The sequence below is a fragment of the Macaca nemestrina genome, chromosome 1 (genome assembly GCF_043159975.1).
Source record: "Macaca nemestrina isolate mMacNem1 chromosome 1, mMacNem.hap1, whole genome shotgun sequence".
NCBI lineage: Eukaryota > Metazoa > Chordata > Mammalia > Primates > Cercopithecidae > Macaca > Macaca nemestrina.
In genome coordinates, this window is record NC_092125.1 from 203,475,509 (window position 1) to 203,500,633 (window position 25,125).

The following is a 25,125-nucleotide window of genomic DNA, read 5'->3' on the forward strand; positions in this document are numbered from 1 at the left end:
GATGGATTCTCCCTTCACTCCCTTGTCCTTGTAGCGATTTCCTCCGTGCATCCTGAGCCGGCACGCAGCTCATTTGTTCCGTAATGGGCGCCTCTGACAATACTGGTCTCGGAGGACACAGTACTCCATCGTCTCTGACACTCGCCTCCGCAGACTTCCTCTAAAAGGGACTGTCTCCACTGCATGCTGTCCTCAGAACGTGAGCAGATTTTACATCTCACAGATGAGGTGGTGTCAGTGGGAAAAGCTGGGGGTTTCAGATGACACCAGAGCCACCAGGGGCCCAGACTGGGGACAGGCAGGCGATGGCTTCTATCAGAGTCTGGGTCTCCTCCTCTGAGGAGGGACCTTATTCAGGAGATGGTTGTGAGGATTCCAGGGGATAAAGAATGTCGGGCTGGCACCGTGCCTGGCACACGGGGGACCGATGATCATCACTGTCATTGTCAACGGTGGCAGCAGATGTCCACGGGGATGTTGGATTCTCATCCACTCCCCTATGTTCAGTTTTCCCCAAATCACCTGCCTGTCCACACTCACCACCAGAGGCCGAATCAGGGTTAATATCAGAGAAGTGGGTTTGACGGAAGCCCTCACTCTCTCTCCTGCCTGCTGCCCTCGCTGGCTTTTTGCAGGATATCAGGGGTGGGTTCCAGAACATGCTCCTGTGCTTGGACCCCTGTTCAGGTACATAATCCTGGCCAGGGAGGCCCCAGTGTGAGAGGGACCAGGGGACCGTGACAGAGGCCCATCCCCCCGGGGACTGGGAGCCTCACGGGATAGGACCTTTGCTCCTCAGAGGTCCGGGTCAGAGTCCCTGTGGGTTCACGAAGTGAAACTTCTGTTCGCTGAGCCTCCTAGCAAGGCAGTGTCAGGGCTTTCTGTGACATGCAAGGGCTCAGGCTTTGTGAGGAGAGTGAGGATGCCTGGCTAAGATGAGGAGGCTGGGCTCACAGACATCAGGGGAGGTGCCTGCGGCCTCTTGGAGGAGCCAAGAACACAAAACCCCCAGGTACAAGGTGAGACACCTCATCTCCACCACCTAATCGTCAAGTCAACCCTGCGTCTCCCCTCCCTTCACTCGGAGACTGAGGAGGAAGCTGACACATCCGCCTTGTCCGTAGGGAAGAAAAGGCAACAAAGGTAGGGGTGTGTGTGTGTGTGTGTGTGTGTGTGTGTGTGTGTCTTGCATTTGCTGGTTGGGGAAACATAATGCCAGCCTGGAAAAGTGCCACAGGGAAGCCTGTTTGTCATTTCTACTGTGCCACCCCTGTCTTGGCACCACACCTCTCCCAGGCCCTGTCTTCTTCCCTTCCATAATGATTGACTGAGCTGCTGCTGTGCTCCCCAGGCTGGGGTGGCTGGCACAGGGTGATGGACATGCCAGCTGTGGCCAGGCACCATGCTGATCCATCTCGGCCCCTCCAAGCCAGGCTTGGAGGGAGGAGTGGGGGTGGGGTGGGGGTTACACAGAGGAAGGAGGGGGCAAAAGAGACCTCCAGATGCAGAGGTAGAAATGGGATCCATCGCCATCCTCCCTCCGGACAGCTGCAGACGTGCAGCATGGACAGTTCTACCTCCTCATCCCTCTACTGCAATCAGCTCTGCAAACACTCACCTTGAGAATTCACCAGGGAGTAGGGTATGGGTTCTAGACCCTCCAACCTTCAGTGTGACCCTGTGCAAGTGGGTTGAGAAAATGTCCTGGGATGGGGTGGGGCTTAAAAATTCTAGATACTGAGGCAGGGCCCAGGCCTCAGCACTGCCGAGAAGTCCCCAGGAGATTCTGATGCAGAGTCAGGCTTGGGGACCACTGGGCACCAACCAGCCCACTGTACAGAGGGAGAAACTGATGACTTGGGGCCTGCGTGCCTCAGGGGGGCTGATCACGAAGGTTCTTCCAGCTGACAGCCTGAGCAACAGTGACATCTTAGTTAAGAGCCAGAGCTTCAATCCCCAGTCAGCCTCTCACCAGCTGTGTGACCTTGGACAAGTGACTGCACCTCTCTGAGTTTCTCCTCTGGGGACTGATGAGGGTCATGGTGCCTGCTCCATGGGAATGTGGGAGGATGTACAGGGCCAGCGACTCCAAAGTGCTCACCCAGTGCTCACACTGGGGCCCAGTCACTGTTAAGAGACTGTCACTGGGACCCCGGTTATGTGGACTCAGTTGTGCCACAGGGTCCCGACCCTGGGAGGCCACACTCTGTGGGACCACGGGGGCTCCCCTTGCCCACCCTCCCACTCTCCCACTTGCTGTTCCTACTTCCTCTCCTTCGAGGGTTGGGGGTGAGGCACAGGGCTGCAGCGGCTCCACCTGTTCCTCCCCTTCCCACCCTGTCCCTGTTCTTCTCCCACTTAACAAACAGCTTCACTTAAAAAGCCATCTGGGAGGATGGATGGCACAAGGCACATTTGCAGAATAAATTTCTAGGGAAAAAAGCCAAGAAATTCAAGGCACAGCACTTAGGATTCCAGTCTCATTAGGGCCTTAGCTCTGACTGCTGGAGAATCACATGCCTGTGCCATGTGTCCTGCTCGCCCAGCCCCGCCCGGCCCTGCTGCCTTCCCACATTCTGGGCTTTGTTCTCATTTGTCTTCCACGGGGCCTGCTTCCCATGTCTCCACTGGCTTCCCTCCCTCTGGATAAACCTCCTTATCTTTCACCAGGATGGGCTGCATCCGGGGCTTTCCTCATCCCACTCTCCTCTTCTGTGTAGTTGTTGCCTTACCTTGGGTAGCTGCTCCCTCTGTCTGTAGAGGTCCTGGGTGAAGATTCCTAGGGTAGATGTGGGGGCCAATGGGTGGATGTCCTGAGAAGGAGAAATATGTCCAAAGTTGGGATAGGTGGGCAGCCCTGGGGAGGGGTAATGAGTTCCCCAACACTGAAGGTGTGTGTGCACAGAGGATGGGTGAGCACTCAGCAGAGAGGCCTTGCAGGAAGGAAACAGCACAGAGGCTGAGAGACCTGGGCTAAGTTCTGACCACACTGATTACAAGGGGGTCTGACTTCAGCAACTGACTTGCCTCAGTTCATTTTGTGTTGCTGTCACAGAATACCACAGACTGGGTAATTTATGAAGAACCGAAATTTATTTTCTATTTATTTATTTATTTATTTATATTATACTTTATGTTCTAGGGTACATGTGCACAACGTGCAGGTTTGTTACATATGTATACATGTGCCATGTTGGTGTGCTGTAACCATTAATTCGTCATTCACATTAGGTATATCTCCTAATGCTATCCCTTCCCTGTCCCCCCACCCCACAACAGGCCCCGGTGTGTGATGTTCCCCTTCCTGTGTCCAGGTGTTCTCAATGTTCAGTTCTCACCTATGAGTGAGAACATGCAGTATTTGGTTTTCTGTTCTTGCAATAGTTTGCTGAGAATGATGGTTTCCAGTTGCATTCATGTCCCTACAAAGGACACGAACTCATCCTTTTTTTTGGCTGCATAGTATTCCATGGTGTATATGTGCCACATTTTCTTAATCCGGTCTGTCACTGATGGACATTTGGGTTGATTCAAAGTCTTTGCTATTGTTAATAGTGCCACAATAAACATATGTGTGCATGTGTCTTTATAGCGGCATGATTTATAATCCTTTGGGTATATCCCCAGTAATGGGATGGCTGAGTCAAATGGTATTTCTAGTTCTAGATCCTTGAGGAATAGCCACACTGTCTTCCACAATGGTTGAACTAGTTTACAGTCCCACCAACAATGTAAAAGTGTTCCTATTTCTCCACATCCTCTCCAGCACCTGTTGTTTCCTGATTTTTTAATGATTGCCATTCTAACTGGTGTGAGATGGTATCTCATTGTTGTTTTGATTTGCATTTCTCTGATGGCTAGTGATGATGAGCATTTTTTCATGTGTCTGTTGGCTGCATAAATGTCTTCTTTTGAGAAGTGTCTGTTCATATCCTTTGCCCACTTTTTGATGGGATTGTTTGTTTTTTTCTTGTAAATTTGTTTGAGTTCTTTGTAGGTTCTGGATATTAACCCTTTGTCAGATGAGTAGATTGCAAAAATTTTCTCCCATACTGTAGGTTGCCTGTTCACTCTGATGGTAGTTTCTTTTGCTGTGCAGCAGCTCTTTAGTTTAATTAGATCCCGTTTGTCAATTTTGGCTTTTGTTGCCACTGCTTTTGGTGTTTGAGACATGAAGTCCTTGCCCATGCCTACGTCCTGAATGGTATTGCCTAGGTTTTCTTCTAGGGTTTTTATGGTTTTAGGTCTAACATTTAAGTCTCTAATCCATCTTGAATTAATTGTTGTATAAGGAGTAAGGAAGGGATCCAGTTTCAGCTTTCTACTTATGGTTAGCCAGTTTTCCCAGCATCATTTATTAAATAGGGAATCCTTTCCCCGTTTCTTGTTTTTGTCAGGTTTGTCAAATATCAGATGGTTGTAGAAGTGTGGTATTATTTCTGAGGGCTCTGTTCTGTTCCATTGGTCTATATCTCTGTTTTGGTACCAGTACCATGCTGTTTTGGTTACTGTAGCTTTGTAGTACATTTTGAAGTCAGGTAGCGTGATGCCTCCAGCTTTGTTCTTTTGACTTAGGATTGTCTTGGCAAGGCAGGCTCTTTTTTGGTTCCATATGAACTTTAAAGTAGTTTTTTTCAATTCTGTGAAGAAAGTCATTGGTAAATTAATGGGGATGGCATTGAATCTGTAAATTACTTTGGGCAGTATGGCCATTTTCACGATATTGATTCTTCCTATCCATGAGCATGGTATGTTCTTCCATTTGTTTGTGTCCTCTTTTATTTCCTTGAGCAGCAGTTTGTAGTTCTCCTTGAAGAGGTCCTTCACATCCCTTGTAAGTTGGATTCCTAGGTATTTTATTCTCTTTGAAGCAATTGTGAATGGGAGTTCATTCATGATTTGGCTCTCTGTTTGTCTGTTATTGGTGTATGAGAATGCTTGTGATTTTTGCACACTGATTTTGTATCCTGAGACTTTGCTGAAGTTGCTTATCAGCTTGAGGAGATTTTGGACTGAGATGATGGGGTTTTCTAAATAGACAATCATGTTGTCTGCAAACAGGGAAGGCCTTTGACAAAATTCAACAGCCCTTCATGCTAAAAACTCTCAATAAATTTGGTATTGATGGAGCACATTTCAAAATAATAAGAGCTATTTATGACAAACCCACAGCTAATATCATACTAAATGGGCAAAAACTGGAAGCATTCCCCTTAAAAACAGGCACAAGACAGGGATGCCCTCTCTCACCACTCCTATTCAACATAGTGTTGGAAGTTCTGACCAGGGCAATCAGGCAAGAGAAAGAAATAAAGAGTATTCAATTAGGAAAAGAAGAAGTCAAATTGTCCCGAAATTTATTTTCTCGTAGCTCTGGTGGCTTGGAAATCCCAGATCAAGGCTCTGGCATCTGTGAAGACCTTCTTGCTGTGTCCTCACAGGGAGGGGGTCTTCCATTAAACCCTTCTATAAGTGCGCCTAATCCCATTCTTGAGAGAGGAGCCCTCACGGCCTAGTCACCTCTTAAAGGTTTCACCTCTTAATACTTTTACATCGGCAACACCAGAATTTTTGAGGGGCATCCTCAAATCATAGCATTTCTCCCCTGGCCTCCCCTAGATTCTTGTTCTTCTCACATATGAAATACATTCATCCCATCCCAGTAGCCCCAAAAGGTCTTAACTCATTCTACCATCAACTTTAAGATCTAAGTGCAAAGTCTCATCTAATCAAACATGGGAGAGACTCAAGACACTCATCCTGAGGCAGATTCCCTTCCAGCTGTGAGCCTGTGAAATCAAACACATTTGTGTGCTTCCAAAATATGATGCTGGGAGAGGTGCAGGTCAGACATTTCCATTTCAGAAGGGAGAAACAGAAAAGAAAAAACGGGGCAGGCACCTGTAATCCCAGCACTTTAGGAGGCTGAGGTAGGCGGATCACGAGGTTAGGAGTTCGAGACCAGCCTGACCAACGTGGTGAAGTCCCGCCTCTACTAAAAATACAAAAATTAAACTTGCATGGTGGGGTGCACCTGTAATCCCAGCTACTCAGGAGGCTGAGGCAGGAGAACCACTTCAACCCGGGAGGCAGAGGTTGCAGTGAGCCAAGATCATGCCACTGCACTCTAGCTTGGGCAACAGAGCGAGACTCCATCTCAAAAAATAAAAAATAAAAAAATAAAAATAGTGGATGGGTAACAGGTCCCAGGTAAGTCCAAAATCCAACAGGGCAAACAGCATTACATCTTAAAGCTTGAGAATAATCGTTGACTCCAAGTCCAGCCTTCCAGACACATGGGGTAGGTGTTGGGAACCCAAGGCCCTAGCAACCCTTCCTCCGTGGCTTTGCTGGCTGCAGCTCTCATGAATTGGAGTCTCATGCCTTTGGCTCTCCCAGGTTGGAGTTTTGCATGCTGGTGGCTCTACAGCTCTGGGGTCTCAGGGGCAGCCTCACTCCCATGGCATTGCCCTAGTGGGGAGCTCTCTGTGGTAGCTCTATCTCTGCGGCAGTTCTCTGCCTGCGCCCACAGACTTTCTGAGGTATCCATTCACATCTACCTCCACAGCTCCTGCACTCTGCACCCTCCAAGGCTCACCGCTTGAGCTCTCTGGTGCAGTGGCCTAAGCCACACCTGGGTCTGCTTGAGCCATAGGTAGGGTGGTCAAGGAGCGTTGTGCCTGAATAAGGGGAGCAGAGACACGAGGTGTTCCCGAGCAGAGTCCTGAGGCCCCATGTGTGTCCTGGGCCCTTCCTCTGAAACCCTTCTGTCCCCAAGGCCCTAGTACCCTGGGCCTGTGAGGGGCATGGCAGCCTCCAAAGATCTCCAAAATGCCTTTTTGTTATTCTTCCATTCTCTGGATGAAGAGCACCTGGCTTCCTTCTATCCATAGGAATCTCCTTCTCATTTCCGTCTGAGGCCTCATCAGAATGGCGTTCACTATACGTTTTCCTAGAGCATTCTGGTCATGACCACTTAAGTAATTTCTAAGAAGACTGAGGCTTTCTCTACAGCTCTCATCTTCTGAGCCCTCACCAGTATCACCCTTACTTAATACCCTGTTCATGGCAATGCAGGCTTTTTCTAGCATTTGCTTCAAAATTGTTCGTCTCTATCCCATCACCTGCTTCCAAAGCTGCCTCTGCATTTGTAGGTGTTTGTTATAGCAACACTCCATTGTTTTGGTACCAGTTCCTGTCTTAGTCCATTTGTGCTGCTATAGCAAAATTCCAAAGACTGCATCATTTAGAAAGAACAGAAATTTATTTCTCACAGTTCTGGAGGCTGGGAAGTCCATGATGAAGGCATTGGCAGGTTTCTCTGGCTAGGGTCTGTTTCTGCTTGCATAATGGAGCTTTGAAAGCTGCATCCTCCAGAGGGGATTAATACTGTATTCATACAGTGGAGGGTAGAAGGGCAAAAAGGGGCCAACTTCCCTCCACCAAGCCATTTTAAGCCACTTTATAGTAGCCTTACTCTGACCTAATTGCCTCCTCCAAGGCCTTGCCTCCCAGCACTGTTGCACTGGGGATAAAGTTTCCAACACATGAATTTTGGGAGATATTTTCAGACCATAGCATGGCATGCTGAGCCTCGGTTTTTTTTCATCTGGAAAGTCAGGCAAAGTAAAAGTTTCTACTTCCCAGAGTTGTCATGGGGACTAAATGACACGTGTTCAAAGCACTGGGCACAGTGTCTGGCACAATTTGTACTTAATGAATATTGGAAATGATCCTATTATCAGAAAGTGTTCACTCCTTTGAGCAAGCTAAGATTCCAAATTGCTGTACTTCAAAAAGCCCGAGACTCTGAGATTCTATGATTAAGTCATCTCAAGATTGTAAGGCTTCTTTGGATTCTAAGCCTTTAAGATATTATGCTTTTGTTCATGTTCAAGATGGACTAATGCAATGAATTTATTGCACTGAACAGCCAAAAGAAACAGCCTGAACAGCCAAAAGAAAGGAAGAAAGAAAGAAAGAGAAATAAGGAAGGAAGGAAAGAAAGAAAGAAAAAGAGAAAAAGAAAGAAAAAAAGAAAGAGAAAGAAAGAAAAATATATAAACCAATGTTTTTATAAAGACACTGGACATCAGATAACCAAGGACAGTGATCCCTGAGGAAAAGGGATACAAGGGAGATGAGTCCTCTGATGACCCCCATCTCACTGCCTGAGGAAGGTTTTCAGATCACTGTGCAGGAAGCAGGAGCCCAGGTGGAACCCAGCAGGCTCCTGGAATGGAGGAGAGGAGCAGAGTCAGGGGAGACTCAGGCAGCTCGAGTTTACAAGGATGGAGCACCAGACAGGAGAGAGCTGCACAAGAAAAGAGAACCCCAGAGATGTACAGGGGGTGCCCCTCAAGTATTTGACTGAGCACTGATCCGTCCATTGTGTGACAACAATTCCAGGAGAGAACAATTTGAGAGTACTGGGGTGAACAGCAGCCAGCACTGGTCCAGGGCCAGGAATAATGGCTGTGTTCACCAGCTAGACTGAAAACTCTCTGAATTCGTGGGGCATGGGGCAGAGTGCTCAAAAAGATCTTGTCTCAGATGTGGGGAGTTATTCGTCCTAGACTAATTTATGTACATCTTCTAGTTTCCTAGGGCTGCCACAAGCCAGGTGGCTGAAAACAAGAGAAATTCTTTCCCTCACAGTTTAGGAGGCCAGAAGTCTGAAATTAAGGTGTTGGTAGGGTTAGTTCCTTCTGGAGTTTGTGAAGGAGAATCATTTCCATGCCTATCTCTCAGCTTCTGGTGGTAATCTCTGCAATCTTGGCTTGTAGGTACATCTCTCTAACCTCTGCTTCTATCTTCATATTACATTCTTCCCTGTGTGTCTTCATATGACCTTTTTTTTTTTTTTCCCCCCCACTGTCATCCAGTCTGGAGTGCAGTAGTGTGATCATGGCTCACTGCAGCCTCGACCTGGGCTTAAGTGGTCTTCCCACTTCAGCCTCTTGAGTAACCGGGACAATAGGCGCTCACCACCATGCCCAGATAGTTTTTGTATTTTTAGTAGTGACGGGGTTTCACCATGTTGCCCAGGCTGGTGTTGAACTCCTGGGCTGAAGCAATCCACCTGTCTTGGTCTCCCAAAGTTCTGGGATTACAGGCATGAGCCACTATTCCTGGCCCATATGACTTTCTTACAAGGACACCAGTCATTGAATTTAGGGCTCACCCTAATCCAGTATGATCTCATTTTAACTAATTACATCTGCAAACACCCTGTTTCCAAATAAGGTCCCATTTTTAAGTTTCACACGGACAGGATTTTGCAGGGGACACTGTTTAGCCTAATACAACAAGTTAAAGGTAATACCCAGAAGGATCAAGCTGTTTCCAAGTAATTTAACTATATCCCAGAACAAAGCTCAAGAATATTTACAGGAATACAAAAAGGAAAAAAAAGATCAAATACCCACCAGGGTAAAATTTACAATGTCTAGCAGCTAAACAAAAATTACCAGCCATACAAAGAGGCACAAAAACACAACCCATACTGAAGAGAATAATGAATTAATTGAAATCAGCACAAAACTGATGCCAGTATTATAATGAGAAGACAAGGACATTAAGCTAGCTATTGAACTGTATCCCAGGTGTTCAAAACATAGAGACACGAAGTGCATAAAAGCCCTAACTTGAATTCTAGACGTAAGAACTATAATGTCTGGGATGTAAAATTCAGTGCATAAGATCAACAGTAGGCAACATCTTTAATGTAATGAAAGAAAAAACCTGTTAATCTAGATTTCTTTACCCAGCAAAAATATTGTATTAGTCCATTCTTGCATTGCTATAAAGAACTACCCGAGACTGGGTAATTTATAAAGAAAAGAGGTGTCATTGACTCATGGTTCTGCAGGTCTTACAGGACGCATGACTGGGAAGGCCTCAGGAAACTTACAGTCATGGCAGAAGTGAAGAGGAAGCAGGAACATCTTCCATGGCCAGGGTAGAAGGAAGAGAGAGAAAGGGGAGGTGCTACACACTTTTAAACAACCAGATCTCATGAGAACTCACTACCATGACAACAGCAAGGGGGAAATCTGCCCCCATGATCCAATCACCTCCCTCCAGGCCCCTCTTCCAACATTGGGGATTACAATGTGACATGAGATTTGGGTGTGGACACAGACGCAAACCATATCAAACAGCTTCCAAAAAATGAAGGCAAAATAAAATTGTTTTTAGCCATATGAAAGCTGAAAGAATTAATCATAAAATACTACAAGAAATGATATAAGAAGTCCCTCAGGAAGAAGAAAAATGGTACTGTGTGAAATTGATTATGTGCTGCATAATGACATTTTGGTAAATGACAGACCACACGGCCAACAATGGTCTACAAGATTATAATGCAGTTGAAAAATTCCTATTGCCTAGTGATGCAGCCATAATGACATCATAACACAACACATTGCTCACGTGTTTGTGGTGATACCAGAGTAAACAAACCTATTCCACTGCCAGTCATATAAAAGTCTAGCACATACAATTATATATAGTACAGAATAGTTGCTAATGATAACAAATCACCATGTTACTGGTTTATGTATTTACTATGTTATACCTTTTATCACTGTTAGAGTATACTTCTTCTACTTATAAAAAAAGTTAACTATAAAGCAGCCTCAGGGGCCGGGTGTGGTGGCTCACACCTGTAATCCCAGCACTTTCGGAGGCCGAGGCAGGTGGATCATGAGGTCGAGAGATCGAGACCATCCTGGCCAGCATGGTGCAAGCCCGACTCTACTAAAAATACAAAAATTAGCTGGACATGGTAGGGCGCACCTGTAGTCCCAGCTACTCAGGAGACTGAGGCAGGAGAATCATTTGAACCCGGGAGGCGGAGGTTGCAGTAAGCCAAGATTGTGTCACTACACTCCAGCCTGGGCAACAGAGTGAGGCTCCGTCTCAAAAACAAAAACAAAAACAAAACAGCCTCAGGCAGGTCCTTCAGGAGGTATCCAGAAGAAGGCACCTTTACCACAGGGATGACAGCTCCGTGAGTATTATTGCCCCTGAAGACCTTCCAGTGGGACAAGATGTAGAGGTGGAAGACAGTGATACTGGTGATCCTGACCCTGTGCAGGCCTGGGCTAATGTATGTGTTTGTGCCTTAGTTTTTAACAACAAAAAAAGTTTAAATAGGGAAAATTTATTGTTTTGTAAAGACTTACAGAATAAGGATACAAAGAAATAAAATATTTTTGTACAGCTATACAATGTTTGTGTTTTAAGCATTATTGCAAAAGAGTAAAAAAGTTAAAAAGTTTATAAAGTAGGCCAGGCGCAGTGGCTCACACCTCTAATCCTAGCACTTTGGGAGGCCGAGGCGGGTGGATCACCTGACGTTGGGAGTTCAAGACCAGCCTGATCAACATGGAGAAACCCCGTCTCTACTAAAAATACAAAATTAGCTGGGCGTGGTGGTGCATGCCTGTAATCCCAGCTACTCGAGAGGCTGAGGCAGGAGAATCGCTTGAATCCGGGAGACGGAGGTTGCGGTGAGCCGAGGGCGTGCCATTGCACTCCAGCCTGGGCAACAAGAGCGAAACTTCGTCTAAAAAAATAAAGAAAGTTTATAAAGTAAAAAAGTCACAGTAAGCTTAGGTTAATTTGTTTTTGAAGAAAGAAAATATTATTTTATAAACCTAGTGTAGCCTAAGTGTACAGGGTTTATAAGGTCTACAGTACTGTACACTAATGCCCTGGGGCGTCACATTCACTCACCAGTCACTCACAGACTCACCCAGAGCAGCTTCCAGTCCTGCAAGCTCCACTCATGGTAAGTGCCTTGTATATGTGTACCATTTTTATATTGTATTCTGTATTTTTACTGTACCTTTTCTATGTTTAGATACACAAATACTTACCATTGTGTTACAGTTGCTTACAGAATTCAGTACAGAAATATACTAGGTTGGTAGCCGAGGAGCAATAGGCTATTTTATCTAGCCTAGGTGGGGAGTAGGCGCTACCATCTAGGTTTTCATAAGGACACTCTATGATGTTCCCATGAAGAAACTGGCTAATGCATTTCTCAGAACCATCCTTGCCATTAGGCAACACATGACTGTATTTTGCTGTGATAAGAAAGATGGACCAATGGGTGATAAGACCTGCTCATTCTGTCACAGCTCCAGAGGCTGTGGGGCCCGTCCCTGAGGACAGAGTAGGAGGAAAACATCCTGAGGAACCTATGGGCACTGCACAGGGAAAGCAGGGGGCAGTGGAAGCCATCTGTGGGGTTATGAGAGGCTTAGAGATCCCATGTGGACCATCAGTGTCTCCTAAACAGACCCACGAAGGGGTGCCAGGAGCAGGCAGGCATCTGGGCCCACCACCGCTGGCCCCACGTGAATACCCAGACCTGCCCCGTCTAGGAAGTGAGGCCTTCAGAACAGGAGAAGCAGGCCCTGGGTCCACTGTCCCTCCTTCCCTCTGACCATGACACCCCACAAAGGCCCTGTCTCTAGTGCAGTGATAGGGCTGGACTGGGCCTGCACGGTGCCGTCTCAAAGCTCCCAGGTTATCTGAGTGTGCAGCCAGGTGAGGATGCTGCTCTAATGCCAGGGTTTGGGCTGCATAACCCAGGGGCCAGGGGCAGGGGGGCCACCAGTATCCCCTCCCATCCATGCCTCCGTGGACTCAGGGGCTCTGCTAGGACCTGGGGGATTCATTGTTGAATCCCCCTCCACTGCTCCAGGCAGGAGGTGCTGTTCAGTGTTTTAGGAAGCATTTGCTGAGCACTTACCGTGTGCTGGACCACACAAAATCCACACATTCCCCAGGCTGACAGTTCCTTCCATGATCTGCCCACGCCCCTCTCCCACCTCACCTCCACAGCCCTACCTACTTCTGTTCAGCCATCCTGATGCATGTGGGCCCATAGCTCCCATGCTCCTTGAACATGGAATTGGGCTGTGTTTCTAGTTGCTGTCAGCAAGGGCTGGATCTGGGGAAGGAAGCTGGGGAGGCATTGCATGAAGCCTTAGTTCCAGATCTAAGGTCAGAGCAGCCAGGGATGTTCCCGGGTGTTAGACATCCAGGCTGCAACTGAGATATTTTTGAGGATGAGAAATCCCTTTTCCCTTCTGTGGACAGCCTCTTCTCTAGACTGAAAACAGTGCAGCCTGCTTCCCCCACTCCTTCGGCCTCAACTCCAGCCCCCTTCCTGGACGCTCAGAGAGTAGGGCCGTACAACCTAGAGCAGGGGTCCCCAACCCCTAGGCTACGGACTGGTACTGGTCTATGGCCTGTTAGGAACTGGGCCGCACAGAAGGAGGTGAGCAGCGGAGCAAGCGAAGCTTCATCTGTATTTACAGCCACTCCCCGTTGCTTGTATTACTGCCTGAGTGCTGCCTCCTGTCAGATTAACGGCAGCATTAGATTCTCATAGGAGACTTGTGAACTGCATATGCAAGGGATCTAGGTTGCGCACTCCTTATGAGAATCTAATGCCTGATGATCTGTCACTGTCTCCTACCACACCCAGATGGGACCATCTGGTTGCAGAAAAACAAGCTCAGGGTTCCCACTGATTGTACTTTATGGTGAGTTGTATAATTATTTCATTATATATTTCAATGTAATAATAATAGAGATAATGTGCACAATAAATGTAATCACTTGAATCATCCCCAAAGCATCCCCCCTCCACGCCCATCTGTGGAAAAATTGTCCTCCACAAAAGTGGTCCATGGTGCCAAAAAGGTTGGGTGGAGACCCCTGACCTAGAGGACTGTGAGGGCTGGTTCAGTTTTGTTCTGTTTGTGTGTGTGTGTGTGTTTGGGCAATGCCCCAGGTGGTGGTGAGACAGTGTCCATTTCGCAGATGCAGAAACTGAGACTCAGGGGAGGGGAGAGTTTTGCCCACCTTTGCTGGGTCAGGACTTGTTCGTGTTGGGAGCCAGCCCGGGTCTGTCTGGCATTGTTACCCTCTCTGCTGTCCTGCCCTTGCTGTGCCTGGCTTGGTTTGTGGAGCAGTTTGCCCTCAGTGGGCCCCCTGGGACAGATGGTTTGCTCAGGGCTAAGGCACTTCTGTCACGTCAAACTCAGGTCATGATGCTCCCCACAGAGGGTCAGGTCATCCAAACACGTGAGCCCATGTTGGGTGCTGCAGAGCTGGAGTCTGCAGAGTCAGGGGTCTTGGCCTAAACACCCAGGAAGCCCTTATGACCTAAACACTCTTGGGTGGAAACCTGGGGAAGTCCATTTCCTGCCATGATTTTCCTGGATCCTTGGGGGTTAAAGTAATTCTACTCTAGCTTCTGCCCTGGCCCCTAGACACACTAACCCAGTTGTGTCTTCAGCCTCTTCTGATGTCCCCACCTGTTCCACACCAGCACCCACAGGGCTGCAGGCCTCTCCAATGATGGGGCTCATGAAGAGGCAGTCAGGCCCCCCACACAGTGTCAAGTGTGGTTAGTAGTACCCCCAAGCTAATCAAGCTGCCCCTTTGCTTAGAACTCTTCCATGCCAGCTGGGAAACTTCGAGTAAACCCAGCCCTGCTGCCAAGGTCACAAAGCCCTGCAGGTCGGCTGTTGCCTCCTCCACCTCCGCACATTCTTTCCTCACCACACACAACCCCAGGGCCTTCTTTAGATCCTCCAACACACTCCTTCCTACCCCAGGGCCTTTGCACATGAGGTTCCTGCTCCCTAGATCACTCTAGCCCTTACTCTTCAGGTAACTGGCTTATTCAGCCTCAGGTTAGATATCAGCTCCTAACGTCACCTGCCAATCCAGGTTAGTCCCCCTGACTATTCTCCCACATAGCCTCTTGCACATGGCATGTTTGGCTCATTTCAAGGTGTACTTCAATCTTTGTGACTTTTCCTTGAAGGGCCATGTCTTCCTCCTGGCTATGAGCCCTAGGAGGGTGGGCACCTTGTCTGACTTCTTTATTTCTCATTCTTGCTCCCAGCATTTGCCTGGCACAAGTAGGTGCTCAGCAAATGATCTCGAAGGATAAGTCAAACCATAAGAACAGGAAGGGAGTAAAGAATAAAAATGCCCCGTTCCTTTAAATGAACAGAAATAACTCAGGATGTTAATTATTTTTTATTTTAGGGGTGGGATATTTTATTTGATTATTGTTTATTTTACTTTCAAAAATGAAGTCACACTGCATAATTAGAATTGAAAATTATAGTTTCGGTCTCTGGTTTGTGTCTAGACTCTTGCCTTAGCGATAGGAGTCGTTTCCTATCTGAGCTGAAACCTCTCAGGGGCATGGGCTTGGGTTGGGGGTACAGTTTAATGTCCCAAACTGCTGGTTAGATCAGGAAAGTGAGCTGATCTCAGGGCAGGGCTGCTGTGCTAACGGTCTCCCACTAACAAGCCAGGGGGACTGAGCCTACCTGCTGTCCCTCTGTCCACAGCCACTGCCCCCGGCCTACCTGCATCTCCCCTATCTCCACCCCAGACTTTCCCTAGAGGTAGGAGCTGTGTCCAACATCCAGAGATGGAATTAGCCAACTTCATCCCCAAGTCCTCTTCAAGGGAATTCTGAAAAGTGAGGCTTCCTGGATCCTCTCCTGTAGAGCAGGTGAGGTGGGGCAGAGTAGGGAATGTGAAGGGCTGGCTGGGGCATCTCTAGATTGTCAAATTCCCATCAGAGATAACAGCTCTCCCCATTAAAGCTGCTCAATTCAACCAGTGTTTGTTATTTTCATCACCATTCTCATTACCATGACAATTATCATCACCATCATCACCATTACTACCACCTGTATCATAACCATCGTACCATCACCATTATCATCACCATCACCACCATCATCACCATCACTGTCACCATTATCATCACCATCCCCATCACTCATTACCATTACCATCATCATCATCATCATCCTCATCATCACCATCACCATCCCCACCTGCATCACTACCACTATCACCATCACTGTTATCACCATCACCTTCATCACTATCATCACCATTACTACCATCACTCATTACAATGACCATCACCACCATTATCATCATCTTCATAATCACCATCACCATTACCACCACCTGCATCACCACCACAACCATCATCACCATTATCACCATCACTCCTTACAATTACAATCACCACCATCATCATTATTATCACCATCACCGTCATCACTGTTATCATCATCATCATCATCGCTAACGTTACATTACCATTACCACCATTACCATCACCATCATCATTATTATCACCATCACCATCATCACTCATTACCATCACCACCACCACTATCATTATCATCATCCTCATTATCACCATCACATCTGCATCACAATCACACCACCACTATCATCACCATTATTATCACCATCACCATCATCACTATCATTGCCATCACAATCAGTAACATTACCATTACCATTACTATTACCATCATTACTCATTACCATTACCAACACCACTACCTCATCATCACCATCATCATCATTACCGCCATCACCATCATCACTCTCATTACCATTACTATTACCATCATCACCTATTACCATCACCACTATCAACACCATCACTATAATCACCAGTACTATTATTACTAACTTTACCATTACTCTTACTATCATCAGTTATTACCATTACCACCATTACTATCATCTACCATTACCATTACCATCATTACCATCATCCTCACCACCAACTTAGCTAGTTCCATGTTCCAGCCACTTTATATACACAATTGCACATCCTGATGTAAGATGGCTTGAAGGGACGATGTGAGTATGTGATGTGGTTTGGCTCTGTGTTCCCACCCAAATCTCATCTCAAATTGTAATCCCTGTAATCCCCACATTTGAGGGAGGAACCTGGTGGGAGGTGATTGGATCATGGTAGCAGTTTTCCCCAGGCTGTTCTCTTGATAGTGAGTAAATCCCATGAGATCTGATGGTTTTATAAAGGGCAGTTCCCCTGTGCTCACTCTTCTCTCTCCCGCCACCTTGTGAAGAAGGTGACTGCTTCCCCTTCTGCCATGATTGTAAGTTTCCTGAGGCCTCCCCAGCCATGCAGAACTGTGAGTCAATTAAACCTCTTTCCTTTATAAATTACCCAGTCTCAGGGAAGTTCTTTGTAGCAGTGTGAAAATGGACTAATACAGCATGAAAGCTCGTGATTTGGTTGCCACAGGCTCTGCAATTTGTATCCACATCATTCTTTAAGACAGAAACTATCAGAATAAGCTGGGAAGATGTGGCTACTTTCTGGACACGAACTTCAAAGTATAGAGAGCCCTCCACCCACACTCGTGCCCCCTTAGTGACCCAGGACAACCTGAGAGCCTTCCCAGAAGCCTTTCTGCTACTGCCCACTGCAACCCTTAGTCCCATAAAGTTTCTCTCCTCAGAGTCAAGGAGGTTAATGCCTGCCTTGTTTTCAACCTCTCTTGGGCTTTCCCTCTGCTCCAAATTTTGTGATTTGAGCAAAAAAATGTGTTCTCCATCCTTAGGCCTTATCATTTTTCAATACTTCTGTCCTATCCAGCTCTCAACCTACAGTTTTTACTAAGTAATACTGATGCTAGAGTGATGGAGACTAAGCTTCACCCAACAAACCCTGGGGCAGCACAGAATGGGAGGATGGAGCACGAGGCATTTCTGGCAACAGTGGGGCAGAGAGCTGAGAAGAGCCTGGCCTGGGACCCGTCTTCACTCCTGTCTTCGTCTGCTTGGGCTGCCACAAGAAGGTAAGCCACAGACTGGGAGGCTTCAACAACAGACATTCATTTTCTCACCATTCCAAAGGCTAAAAGTTCAAGACCAAGGTGTCAGCAGGTTTGGTTTCTCCTGAGGCCCCTCGCCTTGGCTTGTGGATGCTGTCAGGCTTCCTGCTGTGTCCTCACATGGCCTTCCTCTGTGTACACAGGGGAAGGTGTCTGTTCCTCTTCTTTTATCGTTTTTTTGGCAAGGTCTCACTGTGTTGCCCAGGCTGGTGTGCAGTGGCGTGATCTCAGCTCACTGGAACCTCCGCCTCCTGGGTTCAAGCAATTATCATGCCTCAGCCTCTGAAGTAGCTGGGATTACAGGCATGCACCACCACGCCTGGCTAAATTTTGTATTTTTAGTAGACTTGGGGTTTCGCCATATTGACCAGGCTGGTCTTAAACTCCTGACCTCAGGTGATCCTCCTGCCTCAGCCTCCCGAGTAGCTGGGATTACAGGCATGCACCACCATGCCTGGCTAATTTTTGTATTTTTAGTAGAGACGGGATTTTGGAATGTTAGCCAGGCTGGTCTCAAACTCCTAACCTCAGGTGAGCTGCCTGCTTCAGCCTCCCAAAGTGCTGGGATTCCAGGTGTGAGCCACTGTGCCCAGCCCTCTTCCTCTTCTTATAAGGACAAGAGTCTTCTTGGCTTAGGGTCACCATCCCGATGACCTCATGCAGCTTTACCTCTTTGAAGACTCTGTCTCCAAATACAGTAGCATTGGGGGTTAGGGCTTCAACATATGAATTTTCGGGTGACACAATTCCATCCGTAACAATCATCCTCATCATCTTCCCCACCACCACTACTGTCATCTTCATTATTGTCATTGTTATCACCATCGTCACCATTAATATCATCAGAATCCTCATCACCATAAACATCATCATCATTGCATGTAACTCACATTAAACACTTGCTTAGTGCTGAGCATAGCGCTATACATGGATTACCTCATTTAACCCTCTTGACAACGGTGAGGCAGGTATACCTGTTGTCCTCATTTTACACATGAGGAAACTGAGGCACCGAGCGGTCAAGTCACTTGCCCAGGGTCACATGGTAAGCGGGGAGTTGGGCTTTGCGTACACCCTCTTAACCACTACACTCTGTCTCTGTCATGGTGAGAAAGTACTTCTCTGTGTCTAACTTTTCACTCTCCTGCTGTGGCCAGAGTCTGATTCCTTATTCTGATATCAGAGGAGTCCACAGGCGGAATCAAGGGGAAGGTTCCAGGGCACTCTCCACTGCTTTCCTTTTATCTCTTCTCCTCCCACACTCTCCCTGGGGGGTCCCCTTCACACCTGAGATTTAAATTATCACCTTTCTGTTGATAATTCCCAAAGCCCTCACACCCCAGGAGCTTCCCGTGCAGCCAGACCTCCTGCAGTGATCACCTGAGCACCTGCTGGTTTATACTGGTTTATCACAGATGGGAAACTGAGGTCCAGAGCGGGAGACTTCAGATCTGAGGTTGCACAACCAGCAAGCAGCAGAGCCAGGGTCCAGGCCAGGGATTCCCCAGTGCTGACCATCAGGTTTAAACCTCCGCCCGCCTCACTCTGAAGTCCCATGCTCCTAACCCTGATGCTTCCTCTGCCTGGGGGACCTCCACCCCACCCCGCAGCTGTTTCCATCTGGAAAATATACACTGTTGAGAAAATACACTGTTGAGAGCCAAATCAAGGGACGCTTCCACTGAATGGCCTTCCTTGATCTCTCCTCTAAAGTAGCCCCATCCCTAGGCAGAGTCCCTGTGTGAGCGTAAAAATCTTCTGTATCTGTACCATTTGCCCATGTGTCCTTCTCCCCCTTGACATGATGGATCGGCTGAGACAGGGAGGATGGCCACACTTTGGCTGGGACAGTAGGTGCAGGGAGAGGAAATGGGTTTGGGAGACTTGGAAGGGCTGCAGCTCAGAATAGGAAGAGGTCTGGGGCATCTCGTAACACATAGGAACTGCTGGTGGAGGCTCACCACCGCCAGGTAGTATGCCCAGCATCATTGCCTGGCCCTTCTCAAGAGCTCTGGAAGGCAGATACCACCAACATGCCCACTCCACAGATGGAGAAAACTGAGGCCCAGAAAGGCGAACAGACATGGTTATGTTCACACAACTGGTGAGCAGTCAACCAGGCTGGGCAATTCTTAATCTGGACATAGAAACTGCTGATTCACTCATCTGTCCCAGGGAACTGTGGAATGAAAGGGTCACCTCCGTGCTCTGCCAGCTGGCTACAGAGAGCTCTGACTGTAGAGGCAATAATGGAGGAATGACCACTGAGTGCACACCTGCTCCATCTGTGTCCATCTGGAGAGCTGACCACTCCTCTGACCCTTTATCTCTGGCGAGATAGCTGAGGGTTCGGGGCAGCTGCTAAATAGGAACACCCAATGGGACAAGGAAGGAGGCCCTGAGTAGAATCCTGGAGACCTAGACTGCAGGCCCAGGAGGTCTGCAGAGCCTCAGCAGCCCCCTTTGGTTCTCACCTGTGAAAGCAGTCACAGCCCCATCACAGGCCATGGGACCGGGGCCAACAAGATTCTGCCAGTGACATGGCCCTGAGGGTCCTGCATCAGGATTCTGCAAAGCAGGACAAAGCTGGCCAAGAGGCGTGACCTTGGAGCCTGTCTGCTGCGCTAGAATGTTGGCTCCATGAGGAGCTGTGTCCTCAAGTCCTGGAACAGTACAGGGCACAGAGCAGGCACTCAAGCACCATTGACTGAGTGATGATGGATGGCAGCTCTGAACAAGCCCTCAATGCATGTGGACTCCATGGCTGTGGGTGAGCTCAGCACTCAGGCCATGGACGTGACCGGGTCACCAGCTGCAGGTCTCAGTGGCTTTTGGTGACATGCGTGTACCCCATCTCCCTAAGCTCCGCCTTCGTCCTGCAACTCAGCTGGGCCAGGCTCTGCTGAGCTGCTCTGTCACCTCGGAAGCAGGGGGACAATGTTGAGTAATTACTGGCTCTTCCATCATTCCTTCATTTTCCAGAACAGGTGGGGCCTTTCTGTCCTTTAGGAAGGACAGAGGGAAGATACAGAGGGCTGGATATTTGAGGGGATGGGAAAGTGAAGACAGAACTTGGATGGATGACAGAGAAGTGGGGGAAATACAAGCAGCATTTTTAGGTGTGTGTTTTTTCATTTGAACTCAGATGGATTTTCAAGTCTTTGCCAAGACTTCTGGAGTCAGGAGCGAAGGGGTGGAGTGACGTCAACAGCTTAGGGCATGTGACTGCCCAGCTGTGGGGAAGAGATGTGGAAGTGCAGCAGCAAATGCTGGACCTGCACCAGTCCATGCAGACCTGGCAACCCAGTGAGGAGGGCCTGGGGATTCTGCAGAGAATGGGCATTTATGGAGCACCTATTTTGTGCCCGGCCCTGCAGATTCAGGAGAAAACAAGGGTCACAGTAAGCCCTGTCCTTGTGGAGTGCACATGGCTGGACATTCTCTGCCCTCTCCTACTTCCCAGCCCCCACTGCCCTCTCCCTCCACCCCCACCTGGAGTGTTGATATTGGGGCAGTGTCCTGTCCTGGAAAGAGGTGAGTTCCAACCCTTGTTCTGTTGTCACTGTGCTGTGTGACCTTAGGCAAGAGTCTTTACCTCTCTGGATCTGAGTTTTCTCACCAATAAGTTGAGAAACACCTTCTTGCCTCTCAGAGCCTGCATCCCTCAAACATCCATTGCTGATTGACCTCACTGCCTTCTGCAGAAGGGAGCCAGCCATGTATGACCATTGTTCTTATCTTAACTTACAACCATCAGTTACAATAGTTGAAACTAACACTTAAGTCATTCTGGTATTTGGCAGAGCAAGATTCCCTCCTATTTCCTGCCTGCAACTGGCACTGTTGGCTTCATTGCTGCCCCATGACTGCAGGCTTGGGTAGTATGGGCAGCCGCTGCATAGACTGTGGCCTCCCCCAGTGAGCATATTGACCTTGTAAAGGGCATACTTTGAGCCTCTATTGGAAATCAAGTGCAGAGAGCATGGATGGGGGCACTCAGAGGCAAACCCATCCTAGAGAGGTCAGGAGAGGAGTGGATTGAGCCCTAGTTCTAGATGGAGAGTGGAGGGGAACTCTTAGCTCTGTCTCCTTCTGGCTACCCTTGGGCAAGCCAGTCACCCAGAAGATTGGAGATAACAGAGTTCACCACTCTCTGAGGGGTCCTGGAGGGCACCCAAAGAATGCCCATGCTGGGTGTCCCTGGAGGGATCCTCCTGGGACTTGAGAGAAGCCCCTTGAATTTATGCCCCATTACTGTGCAGAGCAGAAAGCAGGGGAAATTGTGCCTCTTCACTAGTAAAAGTCAATATCACCATGAAGCAAATGACCTCTGACTACTCAGGTATGTGAATTGTCACCACCCCAGGGCACAAAGGGGTCTGGAAGGTCAAAACCCTGAGAAGGAGGCTGCTGAGTCATGGGGGTTTCCAAGCCCCTTGGTGTCCACTAAGACCCAGGAACAGGGAAGACACATGGAGGAGCAGCAGGGGGAGAGCAGCCTGAGGATGTTCTGGGATCAGGGACCACAAAGGGACTGGTTCCTGCTTCTCTGCCTCCTGCCAAGTCACTGGACACATGCTTTAGTGTGTGCTTGTCATGTTCCAGGTACCGGGTATGAAGCAGGTTTACTATGTACGAGTTACCAACTTTTTTGAATCTAGTGAGACAGAACAAACCCACACACAAATTACACAAAGCAGGTGTATTCCTTACAGATAGGCCGCAAGGGACAATAGACACCTAGGATTTGTTGTGAGCTGCTCCTCACAGACTCAGGAAAGCTGCCCACGGTGGGTGGAATCTCATCTGTGCAGGCCTCACTAGAACTGCTGCTGAGGGACCCTGGAAAGCTGCCTGGAGTAACAGGACTTGCTGAGCCCCAGCACTGAAGGACAACCTATTTTTGGAGGAGCTGGAACAGAGCTGGCTGTTCTGGCCAGTCCCTTTGGATTTCAGGATGTATTCTCAGTACATTCTACAGTTATTCTTGAGAACTACAAATTAGAAAGCAAGGAGGACAGGTTGGTCCAAGAACACCCAGAGAACTATCTGCACTGAGCCTTCTGCTGGGGATAGACCTGGGACTGAGACAGACCCAGGCCCTGAAGCTGTGGGAATGATAGTCCAGGGAGGGCCCAACATGACCCCAACACAGCACAAAAACAGAGTGTTGGGGTGATCAGACCCAACACCAGGCTGGGGGGCTATGAAGTCTGGTGGAGTCAAAGGAATGAGACGAGACAAGTTAAGAGTGCATAAAGTGGGACCAGGGGGCCAATGCTAGTATGCAGGCTGCGAATGCCCTGAGCCCTGGGAGCCCACGCTGTTTATTGGTGATCAAACAAAGAAGCAAGTGGTGAGGATGTGGGGGTTGAAAGAAGGCATTGTATCAAGCGCATGATCTACAGCTGTGATGGTTTAGCATTTTCTTTGAAGCATATGGGACACATTCTGCTACTTGAGATAAAGAGAAATATGTTTTTCTAGTTTAAAATACAATCTATCTATGAGCCTGGGGGAGCTAGAAGCAAGGAGCCAGCAAGTCTAGACGTATTCCAGAGGTCACGAGGGGTTTTATGCCCTGAGCCCTGGATTCCGTAAAAGCCACGAGGGGTTTTATACCCTGGGCTTAGATTGTGGTACGGCAGGGCAGCCTTCCACCCTTTCGCACAGAGCTTGGTGTTCCAAAGGCCACGAGGGGTTTTAGACCCTGGACCCTGGACATGTTCCAAGACTCTTTTACATTATGTCAGACGTGCAAGCCCTGCCTCAGCATTTTTCCCAACACTCAGTTTTTCCCCAACACAGGGGAATTGCAGCTGGGAGCAGGGCCCTGGAGGAGGAGGCTATTGCATTATGGGGATGGATAATTAGGGGGAAGGGTCAGATGTCAGTGGTGGTTTTCTGCCTGCATCCTCTTCTTCTCCCTGCATCACCATTATCACCATTGTGATGGATAATGTGCCAACTTGGTTAGGCCATCAAGCCCAGATTTTTGGTCAAACACGAATCTGGATGTTGCCACGAAGGTATTTTTTTGGATATGATTAAATTTTAACTTTGAATAATGTGACTGAACCTCATCCAATCGGTTGGAGGATGTAAGAGAAAAAAGACAACCTTCCCTGAATAAGAAGGAATTCTGCTGGCAGGTGACCTTCAAACTTGAGCTGCAACATCAGCTTTTCCTGGGTCTCCAGCCTGCCAGCCTGGGCTGCAGATTTTGGACTTGCCAGCCTCCATGATCACGTGAGCCAGTTCTTTAAAAGAAAACTCTGTCTTTCTCCTCTTCTCTTTATCTCTCTGTCTGTCTCTCTCTCTCTCTTTGTCTGTCTGTCTCTCTCTCTCTCTCTCTCTCTCACACACACACACACACACACTTAAAGGGTTCTGTTTCTCTGGAGAACTTTAACACAACCATCATCACCGCCTCCATCATCATCATCATCATCATCATCATTGTCATCACAGCTCCCTCTGAAGCCCCCATTGAGCCCATGTGGCCCAGGCACTGTGCAGTGAAGGACTGTGTGACAAGACCTCATTACAAACCCTCCACCAACAACTCCAAGAGGCAGGTCCTACCATTCTCCCCCTCACAGGAGAGGAAACCCAGTATAGGGAGGTGAATGATGTGCCCAGGTCCCCATTTAATAGGTGGAGGGCCCAGAGGTGGCTCCAGGTCTCCACACCCCAACACAGCACTCCCTCCACCACGACATGGCCCCCCAGGACGTCTCTCTGTGGTTGCACAGAGGTTGGCCACTATGATAGCCCCACATCAGGAGGAGAAAGCAGGATGCTTGGGGCTGGGGACTCAGCCCAGGGCTCCCCTCCCAGCTCCATCGCCCTGCCTGGCAGCTGGGTCCCTGGACATGTTCCTGGGGTGTGTCGGGGGTGGGGAAGACAACGCCCTGCGAGCTCCTCGGGCACCTGAGTACTCAGCTCAGAGTCTCTGCCTCCACTGGGGCCTGGCCTTGGCTTCACCCGTTTCTTTCCCTGTAACTCCCATCCTGTCCTGTCTGACCCCTGTTGAGCCTCCTTCCAATATTCCCCTCAGCCTGCACCTCAGACACAGCCCTGTCAGTGCCTCCAGGACCGTCCAAGGTCCTCTGGTCACACAAGGGGGCATTCCCATCCTAGACCCAGACCCAGGGCCTTCACCGAGCAACCTCCAGAGCCTGGCTCTCTCAAAGCCCCTTTAATGGGATGTTGGACAAATCCCCCTCCTCAGGCTCTCCCAGCCCAGCAGTGATGGCTGAGTGACAGGCTGGTACCTTCTCCTGCCCCCTCAAAGGGGATGGGCCAATTAATATGGATCCCCATTTGTGGTCATGGAATTTTAAATTCTGCTTTTCCCACTGAATGGCTTCTACTTGTTTGATCAGATAAAAATGGA

At 48.4% G+C, this 25,125-nt stretch overlaps 1 long non-coding RNA gene across 1 annotated transcript in view; it reads left to right on the plus strand.

Annotated features, from left to right (window-relative positions):
- The first annotated feature begins 373 nt into the window (after positions 1-373).
- Positions 374-25,125, plus strand: part of LOC105494596 (uncharacterized) — a 33,629-nt gene continuing 8,877 nt past the window's right edge. Inside the window, exon 1 of the long non-coding RNA XR_011623833.1 lies at positions 374-1,143. This is a non-coding gene — a long non-coding RNA (uncharacterized lncRNA). The remainder of the gene's footprint in view (positions 1,144-25,125) is intronic.